Below are 15,629 nucleotides of genomic sequence, written 5' to 3'. Positions count from 1 at the left end.
GGTAGTCTCAATCCAAAAAAGAAAGAAAAGAAAAAAAAGAAAGAAAAGAAAGAAAGTGAATCCAAAATGCAGAAGCAGAAAAAAGATGTGAACTGCTCAAGATATGGTGGAAGTCATGAGCACTACATGTCCGGTCTTGATCAGAAAAGGCTGAAGAAGAATGAACTAGCACCTGCAACTAGCGAGCGTCAAGTTTCAAATCTAAAGTCTGCATGAAGAACCATTCAATACTCAAAATCGAGCTTCAGAAGACTTATAGATAGGAATTTTGTAACTCATAGCTGACAGGCTTAGTTAGTCTTTTTTATTTTTTGATTTTGATATAATAACAGGACCGCAGACCGGAACCTCAACTGAACGGCACCTCGACTGGATCTCCACCTCAGTATATTCCACCACCTCATTCACTTCTGAACTACACGTGGCCTGATTCCTTTATAGTCAAGGATATGTAGGCAGCTCAGATACCAGGACTCGGTCACATTCTCCTTTCTTTTAAATTTTGGTCTCTTTAAATAAGGGTTGGTCAAAAAACCTGTCTAGTCGTTCTTTGTCTGAAAATACTTCGTATTTCCAATCAAAGAGGGGCAGTTGTAGACATGTGATTTTTGACCCTCCCCAAGATTTCACATATTTTAGCATTTAAATACTTAGTTTAGGTCTAATATAGTTATTTCAACTAATTTTGACTCTTTTACATTATTTTTGTCACAAAAACGAAAATTACAAAAAAAATAATTTCATTAATGTTTTATAATCATACTATTTCACTAGAATTTTTATTTTTATATAATCTTGAAAAAATACCAAAAATAGTTTCATTTTAGGTTTATCTTTAATAGCTTATTTTATTTAATTAGGAGCGATTTTACATTTTATAGGTGCTTTATACTATTGTACAAGAAGAATTGGATTTGGGTCTATAATTTATGAATTTTAATTTTTAGCTCAATTTTAATACAATAATACATAGACCCAACCCAAAACCCAAAAGTCATCAAAGTCCAAATCTTGTTAGCCCACATCCCATTTCCCTTAAGAAGATAAATTGAACCCTAGAACCCCTGAATTCCCCCCACAGCCACAAAAACAATTAAGAGAAAAAGACCGGTGAACAAAATCAGAGTGCTGGCACCGACGGCTTGTCCGATTTGTCTTCGCCGGCGACATTATTCTAGCTTTGGTAATTCTGCAAACTAATTAGTGTAACAGGTGTGATATCAATTGTAGTGGATTTTTCCTGTACTAGGGCTTGTCAACAAGACTTGCGTCGAGATTTCTACTGAACGTATGTGGCATTGAAAGATTGAAAACTGTCTAGTGGGGAGCTTAAGAAAGTTTCACGTGAAGATATACAACTGGTGCAAAATCTCATAGAAAGATGTTTTTAGCTTTACATGAACTAGAAGGAAATTGTTAATACCCTCTCACATCAGGCAAAGATTGAGCCTGATTTCACCGAACTTATTCATTAAGCTTCCGCGTGGAGGTAGAGGTTGCCGTTTCCGTCCGGGTTCACCGGCGAAAGCTCCGATCAAGAGTCGGCGAGTTTGTTTAGCTTCTTAAAATTCCGATTTGGTTGATCTATACCAAAGCTTTCCGGTACCAATTCGAGTTCCGTTAGAGGTTTTCCGCCCGCGCTCTAATCTCGGCTTCATTGTTGCTCGTTTGAGGTCCATTACTAAACCTTGTTCTTAATTAATTTTCAATATTCTTCCTTGTATGTTTGGGATTTGAATGAAAATTTTGCTGAATTTTTTTCCATTTGTGTGCTTATATCATTTAGACATCCTCAATTAGTATATTGAATGAGAATTTAATTGTTGTATCCAGTTGGGTTTGTTTGAAATTCTCTTCAAAGATTTGAAATGGGTCTGTGGATTTGCTCTAATTTCAAATGAATAGACTATTAAGTGAACTGAGCAAATAGGCCTAGACATCAATTGTTAATGGAATTAAGTGGGCAGTGGGCTTTTGGACTAAAATTATAAAGTTTGGAATCAAGACAAGTTCGTTACTCCTTGTTCTTGCTTTTGGGTTGAATCGTCAATAGTTTGCTTAGGTCCGCTAACACTGGGATACACAAATTTAGGTTTCATTTATTTTTATTTTTATTTTTGAGGCAAGAGGTCGTTTCTTTTAGTTTATTATCCGGGGAATGCCCCGCAAAATTTGTATATATTTTTATCTGGGGTATACCCCGAAGTATTTGTATTTGAAGGCCGAAAGTAGAACTCGAAGTATTTTTATTTTTACTTTTATTTTCTTTTATTAGTTGAAGACGACCTCGAGCCTCCTTGATTGTTTATTTTGCTTTTCTGTGATTTTACCTTAACTTGACTATTTTAAAAGCCGACTGGATCAAGTATACAACCGTACTAGTTACAGGACTTGGGGAGTGCCTAACACCTTCTCCCCGAGTCAAATGAATCCCCTTACACGAATCTCTGGTGCAGACTTAGTTTGGAGTCCAAAGTATTTTTAAAAGGAAAAATTATTTTTTAAAAAAACGGTGACCTGACACACCGAGATCAAATTTCATGTGGCGACTCTGAGTTATTTCCTTTTGAACATCAATTTTGTCACTTTTCAAATTGAAAACCCTTTTGAGCTTTGCAAAATCTTTTTATTTACAATAAGAGGATTAAGTGAGGTTTGTAAAAAAAAGGGGTGTGACAGATGGGTGGTAGTGAAGTAACTGGCGCTGAAGCCGATGACTGACCCCTCTACTGAGATGAACTCGTAAGACGACGAGGCGTTGCCTCCACATATGACTCATCTCACCACACTCATAACAACTCCCAGGTGCTGGAGAAGGGGACTGAAGGGAACCCCTCGCACCGGAGTGACTAGCAGATGCACTCGGCATAGAAGAGCCCTGGACTGATGGAGCACGAGACGAACTCTGAGCTGGAAGGGCACTAAGTAATGATTGGCCCTGATGAAAACTGTGAGAACCATGACCCGATGACGCTCTACGATAACCTGGGTGAGCTGGCTGAGCATGCCTGAATGGACGGCCTCTGCTGTGCTGAAACTAACCTCTCGAAGGAGTACCACTGTAACTACCAGATCCTTGAGGCCTCTTGGCCTCCCTCTCTTCTCGCTCTTGGCGACGAACAGACTCAATCTCACGGGCAATATCCACAACCTCTTCGAAAGTACCACCAACCACCCTTTCCCTAGTCATGAGAATGCGAAGCTGATAAGTGAGGCCATCAACAAACCTCCTAATCCTCTCTCTATCTGTCGGAACCATCCAAATAGCATGATGAGCTAACTCGGAGAACCTCATCTCATACTGCGCCACAGTCATTTCTCCCTAACGCAACCACTCAAACTCCCTACGCAGCTCCTCTCTATGGGACTGTGGCACATACTTCTCCAGAAAGAGAACGGATAACTGTTGCAAATAAAGGGTGTTGCACCAATAGGCCTATGCCTCTCAAAAGCCTCCCACCAAGTAAAGGCAGCTCCCGAAAACTAATAAGTAGTGAAAGCGACCCCGCTAGTCTCCAGAATACCCATTATACGAAGCATCCTCTGGCACTTATCTAAGAAACCCTGGGCATCCTCGCCCTCTACGCCACTGAAGGTCGGAGGCTGCAATCTACCAAACCTCTCCAACCTACGCTGCTCATCCTCCGGCATACAGGAACTACATAGTCCTAAGCAGCTGCAACCGGCTGGGCTAGATGTGCCCCCGGCGTCTGAAGTCCCTGCACGACCTGCTTAGGTGTGCGAGTGGCGGTAGTCTGATTGCCTCCCCCGACCTGAGAAGTAGCTGCGGTTGTAGTGGCTGACACCGCCTGAGTTAGGCCAGTGCAAACTGATAATATCTGAGCCAAGGCCTGCTGAAGACCCGGAATCACAATGGGCATAGCTGGTGCCTGAGCTGGTGCTGCAGGAGTGTCCATAACTGGGACTTGATCCTGAACTGGGGCAGCTGGTGGATCTGCAGGTGCTGCCCTAGCTGCTCTGCCCCTACCACGACCACGGTCGCGTCCTCGACCTCAAGTGGTCATAACCGGTGGTACTGATGGTCGTCCATTCTGACCGGTAGTGCGTATCCTCACCATCTGTGAAAGAGTGAATAACAGAAGTTTAGTATTCAGATTAACAAGTTCGCACGACAAGAATTTCGAGAATATGAAGTTTTTCCTAAAGGTTCTGCAGCCTCTCGAGGATAAATACAGACGTCTCTGCACCGATCTGCGAGACTCTACTAAACCTGCTCACGACACGTGAGACTTATGTAACCTAGGCTCTGATACTAACTTATCATGACCCTAAACCCGGACTCGGTCGTGATGGTGCCTCTCGTGAAGACAAGGAAGCCGACACTTCCCATTCTCCAATCATTAACAGTTAAGCATTAAGAAATGGTCTAAACATGAGAAAATAAACCAAAGTAGCAGATAATATCATAAATATGCGAAAGAACAACCCAACACAGCCCGATATCGGGGTGTCACTAGTCATGAGCATCTATAAGTCATAATACAAGTCTGCCAAGTCTATAAGCTAGTACAAATGTCTGAAAAAAGAGATAGAAATGATAAAGGAGGAGAAAAATGGGACTGCGGACGTCAAGTAGCTACTTCGTGGACTCCGGTATCTGTCGGGAGCTCTCAACCCGCACTAGCAGGATCCGCAACGCCTGAATCTGCACACGGGGGTGCAGGGAGTAAAGTGAGTACTCCAACTCAGTGAGTAACAAATATAAATAAAGACTGAAAACAAGAAATCACGTAAGACACAAAGCATTCTATAATGAAGCAGTAAAACAATTAAAATAGTAAATCAGTGAAAGATAGGTAAAATTCTTTAATTCAAACGTAGTTTCATGAAAAGCCTTTTTCAATAATTAAGCAGGTAATTGACAATCAATTATGAAAAGTAAACACATAAAGGTTCGCCCCTCGGGCACAGTATCAACAAATTCGCCCCTCGGGCAACATCTCAGAACAGTACCAGCCCCTCGAGCAATCACATAGAACAATACCAGCCCCTCGGGCTCAATCTCACATTACAATGGGTACCCGCGCTCACTAGGGGTGTGCAGACTCCTAGAGGGGCCCCTTACGGCCTAAGCGCAATATCAAGCCACCTCGTGGCATCATCACTAAGCCCTCGGCCTTACATCAATCAAGCCACCCCGTGACGTACATATCTCAGACCCTCAGCCTCATAATCAATATCAAATGTTTCCTCACAACATAGGCCATCGGCCTTACCCAGTCAAAATCCTCAGAAGCCACTCGGGTAGTAGTAAAACATATTTCTCAGCCCAAAATTTCATTTAAAAGATCATGTAAGTGTTAAAACAGAGTAAACATGGCTGAGTACGAAAAACAGTAAAATATAACATGACTGAGTTCAAGTATAAAGTCAAAACAGTGATGAAATACCAGTAAAAATCGACGAAGGTTTCAAATAGTTGGCACAAGGCCCAAATATGGCATTAGGCCAAAATAATGATGATAACAAATAGATTTTAGTCAAATACGCGGTAAAATCATCAATCGGGACGGACCAAGTCACAATCCCCAATAGTGCACGACCCCACACTCGTCATTAAGTGTGTGCCTCACCTCAATATAGCACTACGATGTGCAATTCGGGGTTTCAAACCCTCAGAACATCATTTACAATCATTACTCACCTCGAACCGGTCAAATCTCTAGCTCGCGACGCCTTTTCCCCTCGAATTGGCCTCCACTCACGTCGAATCTATCCAAAATCAAAACGAGGACGTCAAAATACGCTAAGGGAATGAAGCCCAAGCGAAAATAATCATAATACGACACATATCCTGAAATTACCAACACCCGACCCCCGGGCCCACGTCTCAGAATTCAATAATTTTTACATCAATAAATTCCTTATCTCCCCACGAGTTCATACATATCAAAAGTTCTCAAATCCGACCCTAAATAGTCCTTCAATTCCCCAATTAAAGGTCTAAGTTCCCAAGCCCTAATTTCCCCATTTTTCACCCTTAATTTTTATGATTTCTAGCTCTAATCCATGAAATAATAGCATAGGAACGAGTTTTATGTCCAAATTCTTTATCTCAATGAAGTTCCCTTGAAATCCCCCTTTCAAATCGTTCAAAAAGCTCCCAAGCCGAGATAAAAATGGTGAAATAGCTCAAAATTCGCGACGGCCAGAATTTATACTTTCTGCCCAGAGCTTTTCGCATCTGCGGCCCAATACCCGCTCCTGTGGTACCGTATTTGTGGTTATTTCTCCGCTTTTGCGGAAATCACTTAACTCTATTTTTCGCATTTGCGATCCGTCATTCGCATCTGCGACATCGCAGATGCGGTCCATCTCACCGCTTCTACGGTCCATGACTCCATCAGCACTTTCCGCTTCTGCGACCTCCCTCATCGCACTTGCGGTCCCCAATCCACAGGTGCGAAAATACCAGAAGCAGCAAATTCAGCAGCTGCAATAAAATTCCAACTTCTTCGTTAACCATCCGAAATCACCCCGAGGCCCCCCGGATCTCAACCAAAAGCACAAACATATCCTAATACCTTTTTCGAACTTGTACCAATCTTCAAAATACCTCAAACAATATCAAATCAACCAAAACACATCGGATTCAAGCCAAATTTTCTAAAATCTTTCAAATTCCGCTTTTGATAAAAAAACCAACCAAACCACGTCCGAATGATCTGAAATTTTGCACACATCCCAAATGACACAACGGAACTACTGCAACTCTCGGAATTCCATTCCGACCCCTATATCAAAATCTCGCCTACCAACCGGAAATCGCCAAAATATCAACTTCGCCAATTCAAGCCTAAATCTACTACGAACCTCCAAAATTCATTCCGATCACGCTCCTAAGTCACAAACCACCTTCCGAAGCTAACCGAACCATCGGAACTCACATCGAGCCCTCTAACACATAAGTCAACATCCAGTTGACTTTTTTAACTTAAACTTCGTTAAAAGAGACTAAGTGTCTCAAACCTTACCAAAATCATTCTGGATTCAATCCGACCAACCCGATACCACATAACACGGATAGACAAAGCATAAAAAAGTAGAAATGGGAGAAGACGGAGCAGTAACTCATGAGACGACTGGCTGGGTCGTCACACTTTGTGTAACATATCAGCTTTTATGATCATATTTTGAATAATATATTTTAAGCTAAAAGTAATTAGGGGTACTTCATGAGAAGGTTATCATCATATTTGACCAATACATTTTTACATCTAATGAAGGAGCAAACTACAATAATTTGTGGGTATCTTGTGATTACCCAAAATCAATCCCCAGCACCATTGTTTGCCTCACCAGAAATCTATTTGTTTTATCAGAGTGTGATTTTGGAGAATGAACTTTTACAGCTTTATAACCTCTTAACTTTGATGTTCTTTGGGGGTGTTAGCATAGTCTTTAAAATTTGTAATATTTACGAAAATAAAACAATTTGCTTTCAGCTTAAGGGAACAAAATGAACTGCTAATGGAATAGGCAAAGAATATTACTAATCTCCTTACAGAATGATCATTATATTGACCTAGACAGTTTTTTATATGTAAATTGGAGAACAGGAAACATGCTATAAGAAGTAACTCTATAACTTTTCAATGAAATTCTAAGTGCAGAAGAGATACTATAAATCTCAACCAGGAAAAAAATACAAGCAAAAAATTGATCATGGCTTCCAGAGGCGGATGCAATGTGGTAGCTACGGGTTCAATTGAACCCATAACTTTCGACATAGAGTAGAAATTTATGTGTAAAAATTCATTAAAATTGCAAAAATTAATAGATTTGAACCCATAACTTTAAAAATATAATGGGTTCAATGTTAAAAATTTTAAAAGTTGAACCCATAGAGTTTAATTCCTGGATCCGCTTCTGATGGCTTCCTGTTTCTTGGCCTTCAATCTCTCAAAATGTAGCTTGTCGTAAAAAATATTACAGTGCATTTGCATAGAGACTAAATAACATTCTTCTCAAAAACCACATATAAAAGGAATTTAGTGAGACTCACTCATATAAAATCTCAATGAAGAAGGTATCACCATAAAATACAACACTTCTCATGACATTCTCATTCTCAGAATTTTAAGCTATTTTTACATAGTTTACACTGCTAGCACATTAAGCTGCTATTTTTTACACAATTCACATAGCTGGCAAATTAAACTGGACAAGGTATTGATATTTGAGTTCAATACAGTCACATTAGAGAAATGGTGAAGCTTCTTTTTTCTTCTCAGCTTGATATGTTTAGCTATTAGATCAATATCCTAGTAAAACATGCAAGCGATGATCTGGAAGAGAGGGTCAACTATGACAGTGATTGAGGGAGACTTGTTCTGTGATAAACAAATGACTTCAAACAAGAACCTCAGGGGCTATTCTTCCGGGAAATGAATTACGATGCCTAAGATTACTCATAAACCAGAATTTTCCATTCTTAAAGAGAGGATTGACAATGATCTAAAGCAAGTAAAGTTTATTTTCGTTAATCACCACCAAATTTCAATTTAATCATATTCATGTGGAATAAGTTTCAAAAAACTTAGCATACCTCAAATACGACCTTCTCTTAGGCAGAGAGTAATAATCAGATCTGAAAAAAGCAAAATTGGGGAATACCAAGGAGAGTCAGGATAGAGTACCTCTTTGACAATAATTGCAGCCACTACTTATACCACTACAAGATCATATGTTAGAGAGTTATAGTCATCTCAAACGAGAAGATATGCCAATCCTTATAGGCAGAGGCGAAGCCAGAAATTTTATTTAGGGTGTTCAAACTTGAAAGAAGTATAAAAAATCTCCAATAAAGGGTGTTCAATATATATTATATACCACTAAAATATAATATTTTACCTATATATATCGTGTAAATTTTCGATGAAGGGTGGTCAATAGGCGTGCAAAAAGGATAATCATCTAAATTCATGACAATCAGAGAGCTATTTCAACAGCATAACATCCATTTTTATGACCGACTTAATAATAAGAATGTAGGAAATATATCATAAGCTTAAAAATGTATATAACGTGCCAACAGTCTAGCTGAACAGAACCTTTTTGAAAGTAACAGCTAACAACTCTACATCCAAGAATTTGACATATTTCAGGTTAAAAGAAAACAAACATGCACAAATTCATCTCTCGGATAATAAATTTCGGAAAGCAAATTTTGTCACTAAACCACATCGATTATTGTTCAAGTACACAAGTTAAATGCAGAATTTGATATCAAGAATGAACAAAAATATTACAAAATACAGCCACGATTATTCTTGAATAATGGCAAAGCAAAAATCAAAGAATTTTGCAAATCTCCTAAATGAACGTTCATTTTTTCACTTTAAAAGTCTTTTACATAGAAAATAATTGGAGAATGACATTCCTAATAATGGACTAATGAAAATACATCATCACAGTAACCCAAGGTGCAACTAAAGCAAAAAATAAGTGGCACAACTTCTCGACGCCATCCAATGTGCAGAAGAGAGTATAAAACTATAAATCATCAAAAGAATGCCAACTTCTTCAATGTCCAAAAAAATAATATGACATATGAAATCTAAGAAGTACTCAAAGTGAATAACGTTTATTCTAAAAAAAAATTACATCAAAAGCGACTATAATGGTTCAACAACACCCTTCTACCAACATGGACAACTTCTCATTTGATCAATTTCTAGTCATTTTATAGATAGTACATACCAGTAGACGATATACCCGCACAATTTCAGCCCCCCGCTCCGCATAGGATTCAAATCCGCATCCACCCGCCCCACGCTCCACCAGTATTAACCCGCTCCGCCCTGCCCCTCAAATTTTTTTAACAAAGATTCTCTCTTTTTTTGTAGTTTTTTTGCCAATAAAAATTAGCCGAAGGAAATCCTGATTGTTGTCTCATATGTAATTGTTCTGTCATTAGTTCACTACTGTATTTGGAATTTCAATGGCATTACCGTATACAATAATTTTTATAACTTACAATGGTTCTAGAATGACTTTTATATGCAAATTTAAAATCTATGGCAAAAGTTTGTTGTTGGTTCCAACTTATGCTAGCAAAACAGTCTTGGTTTTTGATTGATGTTTCCTATTTAAGAGTACTCAAGAACATAATATTTAGCCTTTATGTCAGTTCAAAAAATTAAATCTCCCAGCCCCGTCCCACAACCGCAAACTCCCAAACTCTGCACCGCCCCGCTGACGGTCAAACCCTCCCTACACCCGCCCGCTCCATTGCCATCCCTACACATGGGAGACCGTAATGGGGAGAAGCAACTTTGTATGTCCGGCAAAGTGCCATCGTGCTAGCGGAATGTCCATACTCATCATCATGCCATTGGTTTTCTTCGAACCACAATAAAACAAACAGTACATAACAATTTTACAAGCAGAAACAGAGAAAGTAGTGAAATTAAAGAACCAAGCAGAGAACTGAACGCCAAAAGCAAGGAATTGCAAAAGGCGATAACCCAGCTAGTCAATTAATAAGTGTAACACGTTTTCACACTTAGTTCTTAAATTTCTAGATAGAAAGTTAAGAAATTTAGCGGCAACAGAGTAACTCCCAAATTTTAACCCAATATCTAACAGTAATGTAAAATCCATGGGAAGGGAAACTGAACCGCAGAAATTTAATAGGTTGTACCTCCGAATTTGGAGAAGACGAATGCCGTCAGAAAATACCTGAAGACGAAAGCGGAAAACGTTAAGAGAAGAGAAGTGATTAGTACAAAAGGGCATAAAGGTAATATACACGACTCTTAACTCAAGGGACACGCGTCGTATTCTTGAAAAAGAGCTTTTGTCTACTAATGTCAAAGTATATAGCCTATATCGCAGATCAGTTAGCCAATTAGTTCATAGGGTGAATTCAATTTTACCTAGAAAGCAGGACGACGAAGAGGCCCTCAACTCTCGCTTTTAAATAGTAGTAATGTCATTACAAATTGGTGCGAATATATCCTTTTTGCTGACGGATTTTAAAAAAAAATCATTTATCTTATTTTTGAATTAAAAAGTGCGACGCGGCATTAAAAAAAGTCTACCCATTTTTTTTGATTTCTCTAAAGCCACATGGTAATTCTTTTCCCTGGTGAGTCTGTTTACCCGTAAAACGGTACGGTTGAATTTACATGTGGTCCGTAGACAAATGAATCGATTTGATCCTAAAATGATAAATGAATTAGACAAAAATATAAAACTTAGCCTTGAGATTGAGATAACATAGCAGATATCTTAGCCCGGACGCAGAGCGTCCGGAGGCAGTGAGAATAATATAAATAAACAAGAAAGTAAAATGTTATTGAGCTTTTGATAGAATATAGTGCATTCTTGTCACAAAATTCATGTCCCTTACAATGATGGTAGAGCTCACTATTTATAATTGTACCTAAGGAACGAGATCCTAGGATCAAGTCCCTTAAATGATAATTATGAGGGTCATTGAAGAATATGTAACGGTAGGCAGTAAATGCCCACTAATAAAAAATCTGGTTTTAGCGACGAAAAAAATTGGTAGCTAAACGTCGCTAATCTCATTTAGCGACGGATTAGCGACAGATTATCAAAAAATTCTGCTAGCTACGAACGATTTAGTGATAGAATAGCGACGATGTTCTTAGCTAATTCCAATTTTTTTTGTAATGGTTGTATTCTCTATAACAGACTGTGCACTTAATACTATAGAATATTCTTCATTAAATTCTACCAGGTGGTAGACATTTATTTCGCTTTTATGAATATCATTCTCTGTGATAGCAAGCGAGATCATTGCTCTCGGGCCCGACTGTCTTCTGTTTTTGGCTCCACGTGTTACTTTCTCATGCAAACACTAAATATGGACAAATTTTACCCTATACAGATAGTCCCCCTCTAAAAAGTTTCTGACAGTTGATTAGATGCACGTTTCTCCGCATTTAATGCCCCGAACACGCGTCATCCCATGATATAGCATCACTTTTGCCAGTTATCGAGGTAATTATGACCATGATTTTAGCCGCCTATTCCTTTACTTATACACACCAAACTTCTTCATTTACACTTCATAATTTCCCAAACTTTCTCAAACTATATTTACTCAACTCGTATTTTGTCTTCAACTTTTCTTTAACCTTCTTCTTCAGAGAAATCCATTCTTCCTTTCTGATAAAAATGGCTTCTTCTTCCAAAAATCCTAGTTCTTTTAAAAATAAAGGTAAAGCTGATGATGTTGCTCCTCATATGGTGAGCACTATCATCCCAAGAAGTCTTGTCATAACTAAAGACTTCGAAGAGAAGTATCCTTCCGCTAACCCTCATACGCGAGCTGTTGGCGTGTACCCTTCTTCCATTCGTCCTTCCAGTATTTCCGCTGTGAAGGAAGATTGTCATTGCCATGATTTAGACACTATTTCTCCTGATCTGGAGGAGTGGATAACCTTACCAAAATTTGGAACCGTATTCATAAGTTCATCGTTTGTCTCTTCTTCTTGTTAAAGACCACCCCCTGTTGTAAATGCCTAATTTTTGTCTTGTATATATATATATAAGTTTCGCCTTGTATATATATATATATATATGTATGTGTGTGTGTGTGTTTGTTCTTATTTGTGTATGTATAGGTTTTAAGAGTTGAGTAATGGTTTGATAAATGATGTAGGGATTGGGCTAGTGTAATTTAATTAAAATTGTGCCAAAATTGGCCCAAATTTTGAGTCCAAGAGCCCAAATCCGGCCCAAAAGGGGACTGCCAAGAAGAGCTTAAAACGACGTAGTTTCGTCTTGAAACTACGTCGTTTTGGTTAAGTGACAAGATTCAATTTCATCCACTCATCTTGATTTAATCCAGCGGTCCTAGTTTGATCTTCATCCTAGGTATATAAAGCCTAAAATCCCCAAATATTTGCCCGATTTTCCCTTATTTCCTCTCTCTTCTTTCACTCTCATCACTCTCTCTTCTCTCTCCCCCCAAGCCGTCGTCGCCGCCCCATCGCCGTCGCCGAAAATCCCCCACCGGCGGCGGCCGACCTCCAATCCGCCGCAAAATTTCACCATGTAATCTCCAACACCTCCTCATTCCATATCTCCAAACCAAATCCTTCAAAACCGCTTCAAACTCCTTGAATCTTAGAACTATGAAATTTTAACCGCCACTTTTTTGCCCAAATTCTTGAAGCTCCGGCCACTACCATCCCATAATACCTACACCAATGGATAGAACTCCTCAAGACCTACCTATTGATTCCAATTCTACCCCAAAAATCCGGCGACCAAAATCCGGCCAAATTCCGGCAACCTCCCCGAACACCCTCTTTTGGTATACCACCATTTTTTCGGCCATTTGTATTGTAAAATGGTAAAAATCCTATTCTTTTTCATGGCTGATTTTTTATTTTTATCTTTTTTCAGATTTTATTTTTGTTTATTACTCCATCTGTTTCAATTTATGTGAACCTATTTCCTTTTTAGTCCGTGTCAAAAAGAATGACCTCTTTCCCTATTTGGAAACAATTTACCTTTATGCAATGATTTATAGCCACACAAATATATGTGCTTCATTTTACACCACAAGTTCAAAAGTCTTCTCTCTTTTCTTAAACTTCGTGCCCAGTCAAATAGGTTCACATAAATTGAAACGGAGGGAGTATTAATTATTTTAGCATTAGTTTTTGAAGTTTGAAATGTTAAATTTTCTATTTTTGCATTTGTTGAAGTAGTAAAATAGCTTTGTGTTGATTAAAGTGAGGTAGTGAGGAAATACTTGAGAGTATATGGTAAAATCGTAATCCTGCCCCGTTATTAATTTTCTGATTTTTTTAGTTAGAGTTAGTTTCTATCTTATTTCTTCATTTAATCCATTTTTGATTATGTTTGTCTAGTTTGTTTTATTAAATCGCTTTAGCGATAGCGTGCGTTTCGTTTGGCTTTAATGGTTAATTTTTGTTTGCTTACGATTGGTTCATAACACATGTGTTGAAGTTTAATTACATGTTTTAATACTTGGTTTAGTTTGAATCAACAGGGTGATATTGATATTGTTAAAATCTGAAGTTTATGTTAATTTATCACAAAATAGGGTGCTAGTAGCCTACTTTTACTAAGTTAGGGTGGCTGAAATAATATGTTTTTCTCTTTGTTTCTGACATAGTAGATTTCCTTTGACCTTTGGACAGATTTTGAAAAGTGTTTAGCACACAATGTCAGTTTTTGTCGGACAGACTTTTGGTGAACCAAAATCTGTCCAAATTTGCCTATTTAAGGGCTGACCTTTCCTCACTTTAGGGGGGACTCCATCACATATTTGTTGGACAGTTTTTACACCCTAAAAATACAATTTTGAGAGTGAAAAATCAGCAACTAAAGCACCCTTTAGTAAGCTGAAATGGTGAGCTTTGTGAGTGAATTTTAGAGTGCAAACTCTTAGAAAAGTATGAGTCTTCTTTAGAGTTGGTTCTGGGTTTTCTTCTCTAAGATTTTCGGGCTGTTGTAAACACTATTTTGCTACTTTTTGTTGCTGCTTTTGTTGCTGAAATTCAGTTCCTCCCTACCGACATTTTCTTTCTACTATCCAGGTAGTTCCTTTACTGTACTGAAATCTTTGATCAAGGATTAATGCAAGTGAAGCAACTTGAGTCCATCGATATATTTTTAGCTTTCTTTTCTTTTTGAAAAAAAAAAACATTCTGTCCAGACTGCTTTAAATATCCTTTAAGTTGACATGGAATAAATATTCAAGTGTTCAAATCCATGAGATTGTCAGCTTTTGAATTTGTTTGCTTTCATGTACCAAATAATAGATATGTAGAAGGTTTTGTGATTATTTTCGATAACTTTATTTATCTATGTTAGATTATTGGGTTAAGGATGGCTTTATTGTTAAACTTTTTATGGCTTATTTTTTTTTTTTTTTTTTTTTAGTTCTGGAGTTTTATTTGCCATTGTTTGGATAAGGACACAACCATAAAATTATTTTGAATGCCTACTAATTTCATCATTGAGCTTGTGTCCAACTCTTATTTAAAGTATTACTTGTGATACCCGGTTTACAAAACTTTAGTAATATTGAAAATTACATGGAGTTATTTTTTTAAGCTATTATTTGGAGTTTGTAAAGAGGTTTAGAGTTGGTAAATGTTAGTTTTCCATAATTTAGTATTCATTAGTTTGTTAAGATTTATAGGTGTTTGAGTTATAGAATTAGCTTGTATTAGTGATTTGCTTACTGTCAAGAAGGTTTAAATAATTAAAATATTGAGCTTTAGACATCATGTTTGTCAATGGTTTTTTTTTTAAAAAAAAATTGTTGTTACTTGGTCAAGGTAAGTAGAGTTTATGTGTCTAAGAATTGATCAGTTTATTTGAGTCATGGGATTTTATTCGGAATTTAAAAGAATGTTATACGTTAATTTCTCTCTTTATTTGAGTCATGGGATTTTTGCTTTATGGAAGTAGTTTATTTTTTTTTTAAAAAACAGTCAATTTCTTTTTTTTACTATTAAAATAACTCAATATTTCTCTCTTTTTTTTTAATAGTTTCATTTGTTGACCACGAGTTCCTACATGATCCTTGGTTGATATTAATCAGTAAAAATGGTCATGTGTGCATCACCGCTCCTTGATTTTAGAATAAT

The 15,629-nt window shown here is 37.8% G+C and overlaps 1 long non-coding RNA gene across 1 annotated transcript; it reads right to left on the bottom strand.

The window, feature by feature from the left end:
- Nucleotides 1-4,487: 4,487 nt before the first annotated feature.
- On the bottom strand, nucleotides 4,488-10,693 carry LOC138880436 (uncharacterized). Its single transcript, XR_011403083.1, has 4 exons — nucleotides 10,667-10,693; nucleotides 8,570-8,611; nucleotides 5,666-5,733; nucleotides 4,488-4,666 (listed from the first exon to the last, which is right to left on the bottom strand). It is a non-coding gene; the product is annotated as an uncharacterized lncRNA (long non-coding RNA).
- Nucleotides 10,694-15,629: the final 4,936 nt, after the last annotated feature.

Source organism: Nicotiana sylvestris, chromosome 10 (assembly GCF_000393655.2).
Source record: "Nicotiana sylvestris chromosome 10, ASM39365v2, whole genome shotgun sequence".
In the NCBI taxonomy this organism is placed as follows: domain Eukaryota; kingdom Viridiplantae; phylum Streptophyta; class Magnoliopsida; order Solanales; family Solanaceae; genus Nicotiana; species Nicotiana sylvestris.
The sequence above is the reverse complement of the archived record's forward strand: the minus strand, read 5'-3'. Positions and strand labels throughout refer to the sequence as shown.